The sequence below is a fragment of the Pteropus vampyrus genome, unplaced genomic scaffold (assembly GCF_000151845.1).
Source record: "Pteropus vampyrus isolate Shadow unplaced genomic scaffold, Pvam_2.0 Scaffold111, whole genome shotgun sequence".
NCBI classification, from domain to species: domain Eukaryota; kingdom Metazoa; phylum Chordata; class Mammalia; order Chiroptera; family Pteropodidae; genus Pteropus; species Pteropus vampyrus.
The window spans coordinates 756,044-776,358 of NW_011888892.1; positions in this window are offsets into that span (position 1 = coordinate 756,044).

The following is a 20,315-nucleotide window of genomic DNA, read 5'->3' on the forward strand; positions in this document are numbered from 1 at the left end:
TCTGATTAAATTTTCCCAGGGGTCCCTTCCAGCTGTCTTGCCCAAGCTGCCTTCTTTCTGACTGTGGTCTGACAGGTGGAGCAGCGGGGAGAAAAGCGGGTGGAGAGAAGGGCAGATGGAGACACAGAGGCAGGAGGGAGGCCAGGAGAGGGCCGGCGGGGAGGGGAGGCTGAGCCTGGCTTTCCTGAAGTGGAGCGAGGCTGGGCGGAGGCGCAGACATTCGGAAAGAGCTTGAGGCAGAGAGGGAGAAGGTGGGAGATGAACTAGATGAATGCGACCACCGGATGCCGAAACAGTCAGACCGTTCGTGAGTCTCCCTGGAAGATGTCCCCAGAGAAGCCCATGGAAAAGGTCCTTTGTTCCGTTTCTAATTAAGGGTCCTCTTTGATGTGCTGAGCCACAGGAAGGAGAGTCACACACAGTGCCTAACATTTTTAATGTCATTAAAATAATTAAATTACACAGTCATTTCTTACACACAGCCTGAACTTATTTTTCAATACTTTCCTTCAAAATGAAACATTGCAAAGACATTGGGGAGCTGGAGAGAGCCCGCAGACAGACCTTTGTTTTCCCTGCCACTCCTGGCAGAGGGCTGTAGGGCTGTAATGGGCTTCGAAAGCCATTTGAAACTGTCTTGCTATTTCGTACGCATAATAACAGACATAAGGACTCAGATTTGAATGGCTACCTCGCTACCCAATGTGCTCTCGGTAACATTCTCTTTTTGTACATTGAAGCGGGGGAAGTATTACTAGCTCCATGTTATAGAAGTAGCAATTTGATGATAGCTCAGTAAGAGCTAAGAGCCAATGAACACTCACCCTACCCCAGGCACGGAGCATTTCACGCATTATCCTTTGCACCCGTTAACAATATTTTGACGTCTATGTCAGGGTTCAAACCCAGACATGCTGACTAAGAACACATATGCTTAAACACCATGCTATATCATTTGTTCAAAAATATTTACTGAGCATCTACTATGTGCCAGGCACTACACTGGTGCTAGGGATACAGCGGTGAATGAGGGAGACAGATCCCTGTACTGGAAAGAATGGCATTATGTTAGGAACACGCATCCAACAGTCAAAGAACAAACAAAGACAACTTCATATAGACATATGAGCCAGGAAGAAATTAGAACAGAGTGAGTGATCGAGAGCATATGGCAGGCGGTGGCGGAAAGAGGGGCCTCCTTGAAGAGGTGACATTTTAATGTCAAGTTGAATTACAATGAGGACCCGTTTTCAGGAAAATCTGAGACAGAGCATTTCAGACAGACTGAAGCGTGGGGCAAAAAATGTTTCTATTACTCAGCTCAGCATTTCCACTCCTGCATGTCTATTAAGACAGTCATTCTCAATACAGAAAAAGATATCACAGCAGCTTATTTATGAGAATGAAAACAAATAGAAATGATCTAAAGTCTAAGGAAAATGTTTCAAAGAATCATGACAGATGTGCTTGGTAAAATATTACACAGTCATGAAAAATAATTGCATAGGCTTTGATTCTGGCTGGAAGGTATACGTGACCCTATCTTTCCAAATGATTACAACTAAAAACCCAGGAAAAATATATAAAATAGCTATCAGAGTACTCTGAAAAATAAATACTAACAAGCAGAGTGGAGAGAGATGTCAACACTTTAAGAAATACGGGCACAGCAGTGAGCGTCCTGGAGTCTCTCCATATTCTCTGGCTTCGATGTCAGGGCAGCCAAAGCCTGGAATGGTGCAGCCGATGTGGACAGATGAAATTTCAAGAAATAACGTTTTTTTTTTTCATTTGATGAAGAGGGTAAAGTTTTATCTATATATAATACAGTTTCCCCCAATGTTAATTTATTACTCTTCCTTTTGGGTACCTGTGTTTTGGGTGCTCACTCATTCATTCAAAGGACGCTTGTTCCATGTTGAGTTTTCAGGGACTTCTATGCGCAAGCAGCCAGCCCGATCAGCTTGCATCTGAAGTGAGTCTCTCAAGTTTGCAGAAATAAAGACAGGATGTTACAGTTTATAAACTGTACTTTGCCTCACTGAGTCTTGCAACATCTCTGAGGGCTGAGATCAATCTCCCCAAAGACAAAGAGGTTCAGAGAGTTGAGAGAACTTTCCCAAGCGGGTGGGGGTTGGTGGCGGAGAAGCGCGTCCCTCCATCATAGCCCCAGCTCTGGGGTGCAATGCGAAAGGAACGGCTCCATTTTGCAACTCAGGCACAATAATGGATTCGAGCTAGACTCACTGAGTGAAATCGCTAGAAAAGAAGATATTCATACCAACGTATGACCCAACAAATGGGGCCTGAACATGGAGCCATCTTGAGGTCACCACCTTAAGCAAATGATCAGATGACCAACGGCGGCCCAGCCCAGTGCGGTGGCCTTCCTGATGCCACGCAGAGTCTCCGACCTATGAAGTGGCATTTCGCCAAAAACTCTAACGAAGCCTCTAGACCCAACCTCCAGTTCGGAGGAAATACAGGGGTGGAAGAACATACAAACGCCACAGTGACCCAGTAAGATGAGCCCAGAATGGGGGACGTTCTACAAGACAATGGCCTGCAAGCTTCAAAAGTTAATGTCCTGGAAAAGAAAAAGAACAAACTCTAAAGAAAAGGACTGTTCTAGTCAAAAGAACTAGAGACGTGACAACCAAACTCAGCGTGTGGACCCGAATCGGATCCTGGATTCTGAAAAATAGCTGTAAAACACATGCTTAAGATGGTTGAGGAAATATGAACATAGAGTGGATATTATGTAGTTAAAATCATTGTTAATCGGGACTTCGTGAAATGGCAGAATAGTTGAAACTTACTTTCGAAAGACACATATGCGTGTGTTTACAGCAGATAGATATAGATACAGCCATACAGAGAGAAGAATCAAATATGGCACAATGTTCGATTGAATCTTGGTGAAGGGTACAAGTTTTCAACTTTTCTGCAAGTTTGACTGATTATACTCAAGGTTAGCGGTTCCGGTTCCCATAGCAATTCACTAACATATCCATTCAACACACAACAATGAGCACCTGCTGCATACAATCCAGCACTGCACTTAAGCTGGTAACTCCAAGCCCAGCTGGGCAGGGCCCCTGATATTAAGAAGCCCACTACCCACTGAGGGGTAGGGGAAAGACGTGGCCCCTGGAACCAATTTAAGCCCCAGATCTAATGCTTTTCCACTGTTTCACACATACGCTTCTAGCAGGGGGAGACTCGTGTGGTGCTACCCACTGGCTATTTTTCTCAATTCAGCATACTCTCTAAAACATGAAAACTGCATCACTAAAAAGGAATCGGAGACACGAGGCTTGAATGCTTGCCTAGTTCTTCGGCAAGTCTCCAGAGCTCATTAAGCAGTGGAGATTATTAGAAAGAATCTCACATACTTATTTTGTTTTCCAGTGAATCAAAGATCATCATCTTTGCCAGTCTTTGCTAAATCTGCAAAACACGTCGGCATTTTGATTGCTAATTGCTATACAGAGAGAGAGAGTGGCTTCAACAAAATTTCACATAATGGAGTGAATTTAGTTGAAATGCATAAATTTTAAGAAACACTCTAATTTGCAAACATCCTCTTGGAAATCTTACGCCTGTGCCAAAATATTTGTAAGTTGTACACATCCAACAAAATTGGCATCTCCCAGATTCTTGCGTGCTTCACGAGAACTCGCGGCTCCTGCAATATCGTGCATTTCCCCACCCACCTCACTGGCCACAGCACGTTTCCGTCCTCAGTTTACCTGTCAGCCCTCCCGCTAGACTCTAAGAGTCGTCCATCCATTCATGCATGCATCAAACATAGATTGACAGCCCGTAAGTGTCAAGGCTCTGATCTAGGGACGAGAGAGAGAGTGATGAACTAAACTCATGGGGCTGGGAGATGTAACCATAAGAAATTGCAACAACAGCAGAGTCAAAATTAGGCTCCAGAAGCTCCATAAAAAGCCCTATTTTCATCAATTCCCAATGAAACCCCAGTGATTTATGTACACACGTAATGCTTTAAAAGCACAGCAGGATTTCAGGGCTAGAAGGGCCCCAGAGATCATATGTCCCAGGGCCACTCCCTTTTCCAGGAGCTACCCAGGACGTGTCCTTCTCATGGGAGATCACGAGAGGAACAGAGGCCAAGGCCAGCAGTGCCTGGGCCATGTTCCTTGAGTTCCATTGGTCAGAGCAAGTCCCAGCCAATCCCCAAATGGAGTCCCCAAAGGGAGAGGCTGGAACTACAAACCCAGCCTGCCAATGACCAATCCTGCAGTGGGGGTGCTGTTCCCTCTGCCTCCTACTCATCTTCCTCTTCTTGTACCTACTGTTCCTAAGATTTAACCCAGATGCTGCCCCTCTGAGGCGCCCTCACTGGCCGGGCGCCCCTGCTTGGGCCCCCCAGAGCCTCAGCTTCCAATCAGGGTTTACCGAAACCATCTGCTCACACGCCCATCTCTCCCTGCCACTGCCCCAGCCCACTGATTTCTCACAGCCCCCTCACTGTGGCCATCCCAAAGCCAGTCCAGCTTGCATTCTGAGCCACCACCTGTCCTGGCATTGCCTACCCCACCCCGTTGCCGGTGACAACCCCCTTTCTCAGAACTCTTGACAAGGACCTCAAGACATCTTGTGGCTTCAAGTCTGCTGGCTTCTCGAGGATTCACTGGCCCAGCCTCCTGTCCAGCAGAGGGATCAGCTACAGGCTGCCTGAAGGAACGTCCCTCGCTCCACTCCGGGCCACAGGTGGCTTCCCGGGTCCCACCCCTTAGTTACCACTGTTGTGTAATGTAAAACCGCCCTGCCACTTTTTGGTGCTCACAGACTCTGTGGGCCAGGAATCTAAGAAGTCAGGGGATGACTCCTCTCTTATTTTCTGATATCTGGGAAGACTCGAAGGCTGTGTTGCTTTGGGCAAGATGCTTCACCTCTCTGTGCTCCGATTTCCTCATCTAAAAAGTGAGGATGACATTAATACTGAAAGGGTCACGGGGAAGAGTAAATGAATTAATGGTGTGCAAAGGGTTCAGATTTGTGCCTGGCATGTGGTAATCGCTGCATAAAATTTTATTCCTCTGATGGCTTGTTAGAATTAGCTAATTCGATTCTCGCAGTAACGCTTTGCGGCAGGTACTGCTATTCTGCCTGTTTTATGGTACTTTGCTGATCTAGTATCATTGCGGGGTGAGCAGAGGAGGCTGCCAGAGAAGGTGTGTCAAGGAGGCCGCCAGAGAGATGGAGAAGAGAACAGACAGCCCTTCCTGTAAGGGAGCAAAGTCTTTGCAAAGGCCGCCAGGTGAGCAAGAGCATGGGCTATGTAGGGAACTGCCCGTGGAGTGTGGCTGCAGCCTGGCGATCAAGGAGTGCTGGTCAGAGTGGTGAGAGGTTGGCAGAGCATGGCGAGGCCCTTGTGCCCTCCCACGGAGGAGCATTTCCGGGGTTCCTATCACATGCTAGGCCCTGTGCTATGTCTGAGAATATAAGAATGAGTCATTCCGCCCCTTCCCCGAGAGGCTCTATCAGTTGAGATGCATTTGGCGGGGACTCAGAAAACCTGAATAGCCATGTCTGAAAGGCAGTAAAGGAATTTTCCTCGCAGAACACTAAATTTGGAGCCGGGCAGTACAGGCGAATGCGGCAGCCACTGGAGGCTCCATCCTCTTCCTGTCTTTCTGCTACGCCCCATCAGCATGTGAGGCTTTAGTCCTCATGGTTGCAACATGGCTGCTGCACCTCCAGACATCACGTTCCTGTTCCAGGCTTCCTGGTCGGCCCCATTGGTGGCTTTATGGCTTAGCGTTCCCAAAAGGAAAATGGCAGGACAGCAACTGCACCTGAGCAGAGACCAGGTAAAGTGAGGACCCAGCAGACAACAGTTGGTCTAGAAGAAGGCCGCGTTGCCCCTGGCCCAGCTGCTGCACCTTCCTGTGTCAGGTGCTCTGGACAAAGTCCTGGTCATCGGTCTTCCTTCTCTCCACCTCTACGCCTGCTCAGAAATGTCCTTCTGCCTTCTGCAAGCCCTATCTTGGAATGGCTGCCTCCAGGTTACCTGCTACCCAAGAGCACTTGCTTTGGTGATAGCCCAGAAAGGCAAGCAGCCCTCCTTGGGGTGAGTGTGTACCAGCGCGCACATACACACACACACACACACACACACACCTACACACACAGAGGCTGCGCCCCACCAGCTCCCACTCAAGACCCATCTGTAATTGCCAGGAAAGGGCAGAACATCAGAGACACATATTCCTGGCTACCAGGTCCTGCTCCCTGTGGGTGGGTCCTCCTTGGTCTGCCTGAAGCCCCTGCAGAAGCCGACTTGACAAATACCTCGCACCCCACATCCGCTGCGTGGGCACACGTGCTGGCTGCCGTCCGTGGCTGTCTTCATGGGAAGCCCAGCTCTTCCACGGGGCCTGGTTCCGTCCCGGCTCAGCAGCCACCCTGCCCCTTCTCACCCAGATAAATAAAACACACCAGCCCAAAAGGCCAGCTTGCAACCAAACACCTTGATGGCTTTATCAATTTTCTTGGGAAAACTCTGTGCCCAAGGGCACGCAGGGGACCTATAAGTCCACCCCAGACTCTTCCCCCAAGGCCTTCACTCACCCCCAGAACCGCTTTTCAGTCAATAATCCAAGGCTTTCAGTTCGCTCTCTGCAGCATCATCTGAACATGAGGCAGAGGTGCTGTCAGAGGAATGAAAACAGACTGGAGCCTGCTGCTTCCAGCAGCCCCGTGGCTCCAGCACAGTTTATCTTGGGCCTGAAACATCACAAAGGAACGCAGTCCTCACTTTGCCAGGGACCGGCCTGGAGGAGCGCCGGCCTGCATGCCCTTCCTGCTGGTACCCACGCAGGCCGTGTGGGACGCGCTCAGGCCACAGACGTGCTCCCTCGGAGCAGCCCTGGCCGTCCGCTGCCATCGGAATCACGAAGCGCACACGAGCCGACGCCAGCGAGCCCAGAAGTTGGTTGAGGAGCCATTCAGACCTCCACTTGCGGGGCTGGGATCTGAAAATTCAAAACATGCCTGAGAGCTGCCATGTGCTTTTAATTTCCCCGTTACGGTAAAAACAGGGAGAAAAAAAAAAAAGACATCCAAAGCATGGATCAATGAATCCCTGAAAGAATGCTCCCCAAACAGTTCACTGTGGCCTCTTCTGGCATCGGTTTCATTTGACAGATTCATGTTGGATTATCACAGTCCATTCATGGCCATAGAAAAAGAGTGGCCCCAGGAGTCCCCAGAACTTGGTAATGAGGCAGATCGCAGTGTGGGCGGAGCACTCACCCACATTGGGGTTGCCATAACACCCCTGTTCACAGCCCAGGCTTCAGAGGGTCCAACCGTGTCTGCGAGGACAACTTGACCACAGGTAACCCCTTGGGTGTGACCTTGGAACCCAGCATGGGGCCCCTCTGTGACCTGGGCAGGAAATGGACAGCAAGGACATCACAAGGATAAATGAGCAGGACGGTCTCCAATAGCAACATGGCAGCCAGAGGCAGCAGCAGTGACCACCTGAACACCTGACATCCAGGTCCCCTCATCCAGGGGTGACCCAGGACCAGTTGCCTGTGGATTAAATAAGTTCCAGGTGTCCTATCCTGCGAGGGGTGGGGGCTGCCTCAAGATGAATGTGCTATTACAAGGATCAAGAGGAAAACCGAAAATGATGTCACCATATTGGTACTTCAAAAATCAAAGAAGGAAGCACACCCAAATCTGGGCAGCAGCTGTCTGGGCGACTGGCCCAGCGGCCACTTATGCTTTTTGCTGTTTGGTCATGGGGCTGATCTTACCTGCCTTCCTCTGCTCCCAGGGCGTCAGTAAGGGCGCGATGGGCTGCAAAACCAGAAACCCCAACTCAGGCCTGCTTAAGCGATAACGATTCATCATCCTACAAAATCGGAAGCCCGATCCCACCCGTGTGGCCCCATGAGAGGCCCTTGCACCCCTGAGAGCAACGTGCAGGAAGAAGGGGGCCTCCCTGGGTGGCGGGAACAACGGGCCACAAACTGGTGGCTTAAAACAAGAGAAGTTTATTCCCTCACGGTTCTGGAGGCCGAAAGTCCAAAATGGCTGCGTGGGCAGCACCACGCTCCCTCCCCGCCTCTCCCAGCCTCTGGGGTGGCGGGCGATGCTTAGACTGTAGCTGTATCACTCCCATCTCTGCCTCCACCTTCGCCTGGCCTTCTCCTGTGTGTCTGCATCTCTGTGTCCAAACGGTCCCTCCTCTTACAAGGACCCTGGCCATCCTAGGTTTAAGGCCCAACCTCATCCTGTTTGACCTCATCTCAAACTTGGTTACAACTGCGAAGACCCTATTTCCAAATAAAGTCATATTCATAGGTTCGGGGTGGACATGAATTTGGCGGCGGGGGAAGGGTGTCCCTATTTGATCCACTACAAACTCCAAGTGAAAGAATGGACCCTATAAACCACACACGGAGACCGGGCCTGATTTCTAGTCAGGGCCGTTCTGGGGAAGCTAAAAAGCGGGCACGGTCCCCTGTTCTGCTGTGTGAGGGGAACACACCACGAGGGTGTCCCCCTCCGTGCCCGCCCCCACCACCCAGCGGGACCCTTCCCCCCCCTCCCCGCTTCTCCAAGCCGTGTTTCCTTCGCCCACTGCTCCACCTGACTCCGTGGAATGATGGCAACCAGGCCTCTCGTCGGCTGCGCGTCAGGCGGGCTTTGTTTCAAGCTCCGGTTTTCGTGCTCAGCCTTCACATCCCGTCAGGCTGCAGGGAGGTGAACCCCTCACCACCTAAAATTGGAAGAAGCAGCTGAAACCGCCTTGAGGCGAAACTGCGAGGCGGGCTCAGTCCAGCCGGGCGGGCTCAGCCATTCTGCTCGGCACACGGTCCCCCGTCTCCGCCCCGGCTCCAGCGTTTGTGAGTAAGTTACTTAACTTCCCGTCCTCTGTCTCTGTCTCTATCAAGGGAAAGGGGTGCATACAGCAGGGGACCATGGGGTAAACGGCCTGCTACAGAGCCTGGCATATAAAACGCCCAGTCCCGGGAACTGCCAGCTAGTCATTCTGCTGCACGGAGACGGGACGCAGAAGGAAGCCATAACTCACGACAGGGTCGACGGTGCCTGGCTTTAAGTGCGACCCACCTCGGGAAGAGTTGCATTTTAAATGAAGAAGGCCTTGGATGGGTGACATTTCCAGTTGCAGAGGCAGCAGCCCTGTGGTTGGAAACAGGGAACTGAGGGGCTGTCCCCAAACGAAGCCATCCTGAGAGGGGACTGCCAGGCTGGGCCTCAGAGACCAGGCAGCGCCTGCCCGGTTCAGCTCAGCACTCAGAGAACAGGGCGTGACAGCGTCCGTAACTCGAAGCCCCACTTCTGAAGGTGTGAGGCTGCCGGTGCAAACTCTAGCCTCACCAGAGAGTCCACAGGGCCCTCGATAGCTCCAGCAGGGAGCTAAAAGTCCCCTCTCCCCAGCCCATGGCCTAACTGCTCCTCCCACCATGGCTGGTTCCAGACACTTACATGCTGGCGTGAGGGCAGGAGCCCATGCCTGGAACCACCCAATGCAGTCGAAAACAAAAAGAGCCAAGGTGAAGGATGGAGTCGGGGAGAGACTCGGAGCTAAGATCTATTCAGAGAAACAAGCATCATCGGATAATCACCATCACCATCACCATCACCATCACCATCACCATCATCATTACTATCATCATCATCTATGATCATTGAATTTTTATCAGGAATAAGGCTCTGTGCTTTAATGACATTGTTTAATTTAATCTCCAAAACTACCCTGTGAGGTCAGCATTATCACTGCCATTTTACAGATGAGGAAATTAAGGCTCAAAGATGGTAAATCAAGCTCCCAAAGCCACCAGGCAGCGGGTAGTCCAGGACTCCGAGCCAGATTTGCCTGACTGCAGAGCGTATGGTCTGAACCATGATGGCTTACTGCCTCCTCAAGGTCCATCAGTAATTATGGAAGCAGATGGACCAGGAGCTGAGTGATTACTCCGAAGATTCCAGAAATCTCTTTGGCTCTTCTTGGCCACATGCCGACTTTCTGCGGTATAGGCAGATCAGACTGGGATCCTGTCTCTGAACAATAGTTACGCAGAAGAGATAACACCCACCTTTTCCATGTTTCCCATGTAAAATGAAGTCACTTTGAGCCCCAGCTCAGCACTAAAATACATCTAAACAAAAAGAAATGCACCTCCAATAAACCTGGAAAAGGAATGAAGGCCTTGAATGAATGTCTTGCCTGAAGGGGGACTTACATCAGACGACACTCGAGATTTCTTTAAAACATTTTCTATTCTTTCCTCGAATCTCTCACACAGCAGAACCCGCTCTCCAGCCAATCTCCCCTCCTCCCTCTCTCTCCACACGCCCACCGCCTGCTCTCGGGTCCATGGCCTCCTGCCCGCCTGATCGCCCGTCTCTCTCCCTCTGCGGGTAGCGATCCACTCTCTTCCCCTGGCTTCTTCCCTGTGACTTCTGGATCCTCCGCCTCGCTCCCCGGGGAGAAGCCCAGGCATTCAGGGGCTGCAGACAAAGGTGTGGTGAGAAGGGTGCACAGATCACATCCTCCGGAACTCCATCTCGATCGGATCAGAGAGCAGCGGCTCAGAGAGGCCAGCCACAGCCGGAAGGAGGCAAAGTGAGCAGTTCCCCATCTCCGGGCCTCGGCCCCCCTGACAAAACAAAGGGGAGTCCAGGTGACCCCAGCGCTCCTCTGCTGATAATGCAGGCATGTGGGGGAGGTGTTAGCGTGTGGAGACAGGGACCTGGACTTGTGAGAACCTGACCCTACTGCTCACCAGCTGTGGCAGCTCAGGACAGCCAGGGTTCCCCCCAGAGCCTCAGACTTCCCTTCCGCCGTGGGGATGTTGGGGCAGAAGCCTTTAACTAGAAGCTGGGGTGCCTTCCTGCTCTAATATTGAAAAATCTGTCTGCTGTTCTACAACTCTGAGGTCCCTCTATCCCCAAACTTCTAGTGGCTAATGTGTTTCTCCAGCTTTCTGCCCTGTTAGAAAGAAAAGAAAAAAAAATTAAAATCCTGCTACTGTGGAAAGAAACAGCACAGGATTTGAGCATCTTGTGTATTTCCAGAAGCCAAATACCCTTCCTTAAGAAAGAATTCCTTTCCCAGACAGTCTCCTGACAGTTCCTTGAAGCTAAAATTCACAATGAGTTTTCTCCTCCAAGCATCCTGACATCTTGTCTGAGAAGGAAACAAGGTTTTAGAAAGAAAAAGCCTCAGGCAACATTTTTTATTTTTCGGGGCTCTGTTTTGAACATGCAGATTTTAATCTTTCTGAACCTAAAGCCCAGAATCCAGAGAAGAACAGGGAAGATCTAACCCTAAGAACGATGAGCCACGTGCAAACGTCCCCTGCATCCCACAGCGATCAGCTGGGAACCCGTTAGAAACCCCCACTGTATGTTTCTGCAGCAGGATGGGGAGAAGGAAGAAGGAGTTGTGGGGTGTGGAAAGCTTTGCCTCCCTTTTAAATAAAACTAAGATTTCATTGTCCCTAGCTCTAAGAGGCACGAATGCACAAATACCACCCAGAAAACGAATCTCCAGAAGAATCTCCAGTTCTTACAGGGGTCTGTAATTCTCTCTCGCACAGTGGTCACTGTTTCTTGCCATTTATGTGCACACAGATGGCTTGGATATCTTTTTTCAACCTATATTTTGATCTAGGAGATTTGGGGTAGGGCCTGAGAGTTTGAATTTCTAACAAGCTTCTGGGTGACATGAGATCACACTGTGAGTAGCGAGGGCTCAGACAATAAAAGGCATTTCATCCTATCACAAAGCGCCCCGTGTCCGGAGGTGGGCAGACACAGGGCGGTGTGTGTCAGCATGCTTCATCGGCGTCTGCGATTCTCCTGGGAGTAGTTTTTCCTCACATGAGGGATTCCTGACCGGAAGCAGAAGGCGGCTTTTCCCGTGTCTGCTCTTTTTACTAGGAAGGGAACTATTTCCTCAGAAGCCACCTAAGAGATGTCTCCTAATATCTCGCTGGCCAGCACTCTGTCTCATGGCCACACGGGCTGCAAGGGAGCCTGGGAGGTGAGCATCTGGTAAAAGGGAATGGGGAGACCATGGCAGACACTTGTAGCAGGCAAGAAAAGGGAATGGCTGCCGAACGACTGGCCAGCAATGTCTGTCCTAGCCATCTTTCAAATGCTTGAGGCCGCCCCTATATTTCCTGTCTACCTGGGCCAGTGGAAAGAGACAGGGATCCTGCTGGATTTTCAACATGGTGGCAGTGGGAGGCCACCCGGGGTCTCATCTGGGACTCAGTCCCCGTAGCCCAGCCCAAGCACCAGCCCTTGTCATCAGGCAGCCTGGGGCCAGCGCCTGCAACACGCCCAGGCTCCCCTCTGCCTCCTCTGCGGGCGCAAACGCATCGTGTTTCCTGGTATCCTGGATACCGCATCAGGGACGTAAAGCCGAGAAGTGCATCCGCTGAGCCAACCGTGAGCAATGCCAGCGAAACTCATCCGCAGCCCTCCAGAGCGCTAAGTGCTGGGAACCAAGGTATCACTTTTTCCAGGAGCAATACGCTGCCCCTTAGAAAAAAAAAGGTTACCATGGTGACATTTTCTACCTGGGCCTGCCTCCCAAAGGGTGAGGTTAGAAACAGGACCCGCGGGTTTCAGCCAAGCCAGCAAAGCAGCGCGCGGAGCGGGGCTCCGTGCACGAGGACAGGGAGGTTCAGAAAGTCTCTCTTATTGGTGTCTTGGGGGGCTTGGACCTTCGGGTCACATGGAGGCCCCCGGTGAGGCAATGTGGCAGGGTCCAGCTTTGCGGTCAGACCTGGGTCCCCAGGAAGTTGGCTGGCAAAGGAGTTTCCACGTCGGAGAAGCACCTCACATTAAGTTTGCCCGTCTCTGAACTAAACGCTGTGGGTGCTGGTTTTAATGGCAGCGCCCAGTGGTCAGGCTGAGTCCCCCATTTCCAAGTTCGGGGGGAACCTCGACATCCACCTTGTAGGTCACGGGCTTTTCTTCCTTAACTTCCAGCATTTAAAGCCAACACTGAATTTTTAGAGGGGAGGGTGGGGAGCAGCAGCGCACACCTGTTTAGGGTGATGGATTAGACCAAGGTACCCACACTGGTGGGTACAGCACAGGTGGTGGTCATGTCCTCAAAGCCACAAGATGAGCCCGGTTCTTCCATGTGGAGCATCTGTGGCCGCCATGATGAGTGTCTTAGTTTGTTAGCTCTGCCAAAACTAAGTACCACCCACCCGGTGGCTTAAAACAACAGAACCGGGTTGTGTCCCAGTTCTGGAGGACGGAAGTCCAGAATCGGAGTGTGGGCAGGGCCGCGCTCCCCCGAAGGCCCTGGGGGAGGATCCCGACTGCCCGTTCGGTGTCTGGCGGTTGCTGTCATCCTTGGCGAACGTTCCTCTGCAGGCAGCTAGAGCACTTCAGTCTCTGCATCTATCATCACGTGCCCTTCTCCAACCGTGTGTCTATGTTTCTGGGTCTCTTCTCTTCGCCTTACAGGTCACTTGTCTTGGGCAGGCGGCTTAGCCTCGGAGCCTTATCTGAGATGAGAATAAAAGCAGGCAGATTATGTAAACCTGGAATCAACACACATGAGGGTGTCTGGAAAAAATGTGAAAGAATTTGAAATAGGCAGACAAGATTACTGGGTGTCCAGCCCAGAACACCCAGGGTGTCTGATTTCCTAGCGGCCAGTACCTCTCCCTGTCTTTGAGCTGTCTGACAAGTCTGTAAGTTGTAAAGAACTTATAAAAATGCAGATGGTGCTCGTCCACAGCAGCGCAAGCGAATTTTGTTGGGAGAATGCCACCGACTGTTCCCCGTGGCCGTGGACAGGTTTCGCATCGATCTGTGGGTCCTTCTCAGCGTCCCTGTTTGCCTCTACGTGTGTCCTTCGAATTTTCCTTTGAACCGGTTGTAACATACGATTGGTTTCCTCATTAAATGATGAGTAAGACAGACTTGACGTGTGTTTGTTTCATATTTTCTGAGAGTCATGGTTTTAACCTTTATGAAATTATCTTAACGGGGCATTAGGACAAAACATTTGAACGTACGAGTTCCCGCAAAGTTGGGAAATGTATGCTTGTAAATGACAGTAGTAATAATTAATAATAATATCATGATGTGACACTCCAGGGATCCTTGTCACTCAAACACAGCCTCAGAAAGGATTTGCCTCTTCGGGATGTGATGAGCAAGAGGCAAATCCTCAGGTAGCCAGCAGGCTGCAGGAAGTCCAAACAGAGGGCTGCGTTTCAGCTCCATAAAGTACAGAGTGATGAGGTTAGGTCTGAAAAATAACAAACAGGATCATAAAAGCATCACTGCGCCGTATGGTCGAGCCACGTGCATGCTAATGGGCTGGAGCCAGGTTACTGAGATGTTGCTGACAGCCCGGTGGGTGGAGGTCCAGAGCTGTGTCCGCGCAGGGACTGTCCAGCGTGACGCGTCTATCTCCACAGACAGGCACAGCCCGCCTCAGGCCTGGAGGGATTCCACCCTTGTCCTCTCTTCCTAGTCTGGGGAGACAGATCCCCGGCTGCCCCACAGAGTAGGAGAGTCTGTGCATCGATGGCTCAAAAAAGGCATTTCTGTCTCCAGAGCTGAGGCTGGGACATATCCTTTGTAGAATTCTGATGAAAGAAGCCCATCGCCTTGGCCACCTGCTGCCGCTTCTTCCTGGGGCCATCTTGTAATGCTCCACAGCTTGGGACAGGATGTGCCAGCCCTGTGAGGTTAATGTCAGGAACTCTTTGTCCATGAGATTGTGCAAAGAACCCAGGCTTGAGCGTGAGACTGACTTGGGCTCGAATCCCAACTCTCTTACTTGCCTGCAATGTGACCTCAAAGGAGGTGCTCGATCCAGTGTCCTCAGAGCATAGAAGGAGAATAACGGTAGCGTGTACCTAGCGGGTGCTGACGTTTACCTGGGAACATAGGAAACATGCTGGAAACGGCGCCTGGTACAGACAGACGTTACCTAAATGTGAGTCCCCCACCTGCTCCTTCTGTAGAGCAGAAACAGAAGGTCTTACCTAGGCTCTCACAGCACTAGACGAGATCGTGCTGTGATTCAACTCCAGCTCCGACACGGACTCACTCATTTCTGCTCTCTGGGTCTTTAAAATAAGGAACCGCGAACCAGGCACGAGGCCCACGCGTTTGACGTTGCCACGTTTCAGGACCTGGGAAAACTGAGGTGCTTTCCTAAGACGTGGCTGCAAAATTTCAGCAAAACACTCTCTTCCCCTTGACACTCACCAGACAGATGCCTTTCAGCTGGACAAGAATTTCTGGATGGGGCAAAGCAAATCTAAGGATGGCTCCTCAGAGTTATTTGCAGAATCTTCTGTAACCCCCACAGCTCTTTGAAAACCAGACCTCTCTGCTGCATTTCCAACACACCGCCAGCGAAAGGAGAAGCGACAGCCCTTCTTTCCCTCGTTGTGATGCTCGGCCATTCTCAGGCATCCGAGGCCAGAGCCTGGGCTCCCCGGAGCAGGCGCAGGGGCTCGGCTGTCCCTGAGGAGCTGGCCAGTCGCAGGTCGGCATGGGCAGCTGGCCTATTATTCAAGGTGATGGAATTCTCTGGCCTGGAAAGCTCACTGTGTCCGTGAAGGCATCAGCCTCCCCGTCTCTGCCAAATGATGAAAATATTAAGTGAAAAACAGGGCTGGGAATCAAGGGAAGCTGGGGGCAAACGTGTCCTTAAATAACCCCTTAAATAACTGTACCTCCAGTAACTCGTTCACCCTGAACTTCTGGTAGCAGCATCAACTTCGGGAACGGCCCTGGGGAGGGATTTCTTTCCCTCCCCTATGAAGACCACACTTTTTCTTGGAAAACATCTTCCCCCTTGATGACTATTCCAAGAATGCAGGGAGAGTTCAGGAACTTATGCCTCCGGACTGAACGGTGCTGATGCGCACGCGTCAACAGCTAGGCAGACTCGTCAATGTGCTCCCGACGTGGAATCTAAAGCACAGAAGGGATGTTTTTAAAGTTGCCTTCTCCTGAAAAGGTCCCCCTCCAGAGCTGTTTCAAGCGCGTCTGAAATGACTTCATTAACCGTAACCCACATGCCTCCCTGCCTCTGAGGAGCTGGGTAAGATCGGCACTGACCTCCTTCTGAGGTCATAGAAGTCCACAGCTCTGGGAGAGCAGGGAGATTACACTGATGCCCTCAGGGTCGCCTCTGACCCCATTCCTGCGCCTCCTCCCCCCTCCTCCTACACACGCCCCCTTGCTCATGGAGCCAAGTCACACTCACACTCTGTAGTTTCTACACACACACACACACGCACGCACATGTACACACGCACGCATACACACAGGCACACACATACACACACACACATACCACTCATGTGGCATCTACGTGTTTGTGGGTTTTAACGGGGTAACTGGAGGCAGGTCGGGGGGAGGCCGAGGCAGAGATCGTACCTGTTCGCCATGACAGGCTCCCTCCCTCTGGGCACACAGACTACACTCCCAGCTTCCCTGGTGGGTGTGGCCATGTGACAAGCTCTAGCCAACAGAAGGGGAGCCGGAGTAAATTGCCACATTCTATGCATATAACAGAATATCCTTCAGCAATGAGAAGGAACAAACTACTGACCCATGTTACATCAGCGTGAACATCAAAAACGTGATGCTCAGTGACAGAAGTCAGACACAAGAGAGCACATATTGTACGATTTCATTCATGTCCAAAACAGGCAAATCTATGGAGGTGGAAAATAGATTGGTGATTCCCCATGGGATAGGAACAGGAATGGATAGCAAAGGCACACAAGGAATCTTACTTGGAGGAGGAAAATGTTCTAAAGTTGATGAAAATCACTGAATCTTACCCCCGAAATGGATAAACTTTATATTTGAAATATAGCTCAACAAAGTTGTTTAAGAAAAGAGGTGCGTGCGCCGTTGCCAGGACTGCTCTGTGAAAACCGCCCACGCGCTCTCCTCCAGGCCCTCTCCCTTCGTGCCGACTGAGGCGAACAACGGAGGAGATGCGGCAGAAGGACCCTGGGTCCCCGAGTGACTGCATGGAGCAGAGCCGACCTCCAGGCTGTTCTAGGAGCGAGAATCGACCGGCCCTGCGTTACAGCCCCTGGCCCGCATTCCGGGGCCACCGCGTGAGTTTCCACTGCGATCACATCCTGGCTCTTCGGCCTCGCCACCACCAGAATCGTGTTCCTTGGCCGGAAGCTCTTTCATCTTCCCCACACCTGAGCGGGTGCTCTCTTCCTCTCCGCCCTCCCTCCCTCTGCCTCACCCCTACCTTTCGAGTCATCCTCAAGAATTCCAGATTCTTCTCTGTTATGTATAAAGTAGCTGTCAGCAGAGACCAAGCATGACAAGTTGTTTTCAGGGTTGCCCTGGGAGAGGGAAAGGAGGCGAGGGAACTGTGAGCATCGCGGGGGGCGGGGGGCGGGAGGTGCTAAGCTGTGGGGTGAAGCGGGTAGGAAGGCCATAGCGTCAGGCTCTATCAGACTCTGCTGGAGCTGTCCAGGCGGAGCCGAGAACGCTTCGCTCCATGCACTAACCGGGGGAGGGATGCAGCAGACTGGGCCTGGGCACACCTTTCTCTATCTCAAGCATCCAAGTTTCCCTAGAAGCAAGGTGGCGTGAGGGCAGTAGGACTCGAGAACATTCTTCGAATCATAAAAGGAAAAAAGGTATTGAATGTTGGCATGAAAGAGCTACCAAAACAAAGAAATATTTTGAAGAGTGCATATTATCTACGACAAGTAAAATTATTTTCGAGCGTCGCTGAAACTGTGGGGGAGAAAAATCTTGGAAAGTTTCTGTGGCATAAGCAATGACAAATGGGAGCTAATCTGACAGGTCCCTTTGTTATTCACGGCAGGTGTTTACAGCGGTTTGGGCATTTTCGTCATTCGGTGTATTGCGCTGCCACAGTCAGGCTCCAAACCTGCAGAGCCCACCCTGCAAATGGCACACCTTCCTCTCCCGTCTCCCCGGCACGGCCACGGAGCCCCCCTCGTCAGCCTCCCTCAATCGCCGCGGCCCCCTCTGGGCTGCTCCTCCTGCCTCCTCTCTCCCTCCAACGCACTCCTTACGGCCGATGTGACCTTTCAACCCATGTCCACGACCACGTTGCTCTCCTTACAACCCTTGCCACCAGGATGAAGCTCGTTTACCTTAGTGAGGCAGGGTCACACTGTCCGGTCACCTGGGTTGCACGTCGCACAGGTTAGGGGTGCACTCAGCCCACGCATCTGCACCCCACGGTCCTAAGAGTAACGTGGGGAGTCCCTCAAGGTCTTCAAATCCCAACTCTCTCTGGCCTCAGCTGTCACCATCTTCGATAGGCACTTTCTGTCTAACCACTTAGAACCCCCAGTCATGAGACCATGTGCCTCCAGACCTTTCCGCTTTCTGCTCCTTCGGCCTGGTACTCCTCCCACCTCCCTTCCGTACCCGAGTATTCCGCGTTCCCCCAGTCTTTCTCACCCCATCCTCTCTGCTCCTCCCTCATGCAGGCACCCCAGGTATTCATATCAAAGCACAGGCCTGCCTCGCACTGTCTCTTTGTGAGATGCTTCAGGAGATGTGAGGTGAGGTTTGGGCCGTCCTGGCAGAGCCGGAAGCCAAATCTAAAATGGTTCTACCTCATCCAGGAGGACAGCAAAGAGGGAAATGCTAAGCGAAGCCAGAAGGAAACTGAGGCCAGGACAAGGGCCTTGGGGCAGACAGACCAAAAGCCAAGGTCGGCACTGGGAAACTGGAGGATGAAAATATTCACTGTCCCCTTCCCCTCTCAGCTTCACGTCCTCATCTCATTCCAGCCTTTCCAGGACACGACTACCTACCCCTGATCACCCAGGACCAGCAACACACCTGCTGATTCAGCCTGGGAAAAGTGCCCTGGGAGAGGCGGGCGGGGTGGCAAGGGGGAATATGGACAAGTCAATGCGGACGGAGCGGTGGCCCGCGGGAGACGCTGCAGGCCTGGGATCTGGCCCAGTGAGGCCATTATAATATAAAACAACATTAACAGTGCCAAAAGAACCACGATGCCCACGTAGTTTAACGCCCCTGAAATGAGGTGCAGGACCCCACCTCAGCCGGAGACACAGCAATCTCTCCTAAAACCACGGAGCATTTGACCCACAGGGAGAGAGCGTCCTAGTTTACCTATGAGAGATAATGAAACCACATAATCGTGGAGATTAAAATGCAGTCGTAGAGGTCAGCCAGAGCCACCGAATCTTCCACTGGAATGATGAAAATCCTCCAAATGGATCTTCCATACAAACAGAAGCTCGGGTGTTGCATTCTTTCTAAGGGAGAGCTCTTTCTTTCTGTGTCCACACAGCAAGTACCTGCCTTGAGAGTCAGGCCTGCAAGGCACGGTCAGGCGGGTCACAGCACCCCAGGTGTGGGTGTGTGGGGTGAAGGGTGTGCAGAGAGGGCCCCACCCCCACCCCAGAACAGTGACAACCTCTTCCTTAGGAAGCCAGGCACTTTTTTATTTTTATTTTATTTTTTTAACAAAATGGCTGAGTTAAAAGCTCTTGGTTCTATACTGGATTTCTAAATCTTGGTGGTTTCTTTTTTTTTTTTCTTTTCCTATAAATGAGAAACACACCACAGAGGAGGCATTTTGTTATGTCTATTAAATGCAGACACACCCGGAGAAAACAAATGAAAAGGCAGACATAACACAAGCTTGTGCATCAGTGCTCACATGCATATGCATCAGCTCATGGTCCCTTAAAATAAGCCCGTTTCCACGGTCTTTCATTATGCAGAGAGGGGAGTATTTCCCAAACACTTTCTCAGTCAAGAGAAGCGGCTCTGGCAGAGACCTTACTGCGAGCCCCTCCCCTCCCTGCCCGCTCTCCTTTCTGTGTGAGCTCACGGGTTCTTCCCTGCTGGCATTTTGTTACTCACCTGTTGGAAGTGTAGGGATTCAGAACAAGCCTCCCCAAAATGTGACACTTTGGCATGTGGATTATGTTGAGCCAAAAGCAATTGAGACCCAACCGACTCAAGAAAAACTTTTCTCTCTCCCTTAACTGCCTAAAAGGATTTAGATAGAGGGCCTGGCTCAGAAAGAGAGCCATTCCCAGGTAACTTTTTAGCTGAAAGGCCTGTGTGGCAGGGCAAACATCTGCTCTTCCAACTGGTGCAATGAATGACTAAGTAAATAGTGCCCACACTTCTCTCTCCCAGTTGCACTCTGTTTGCGCTCCAGCTCGAGAGGGGCACAGGTCCAGATTGGACAAAGGGAGGGTAGCAGGCAGGATGGCTGCTCTGAGAAAGTCTGACCC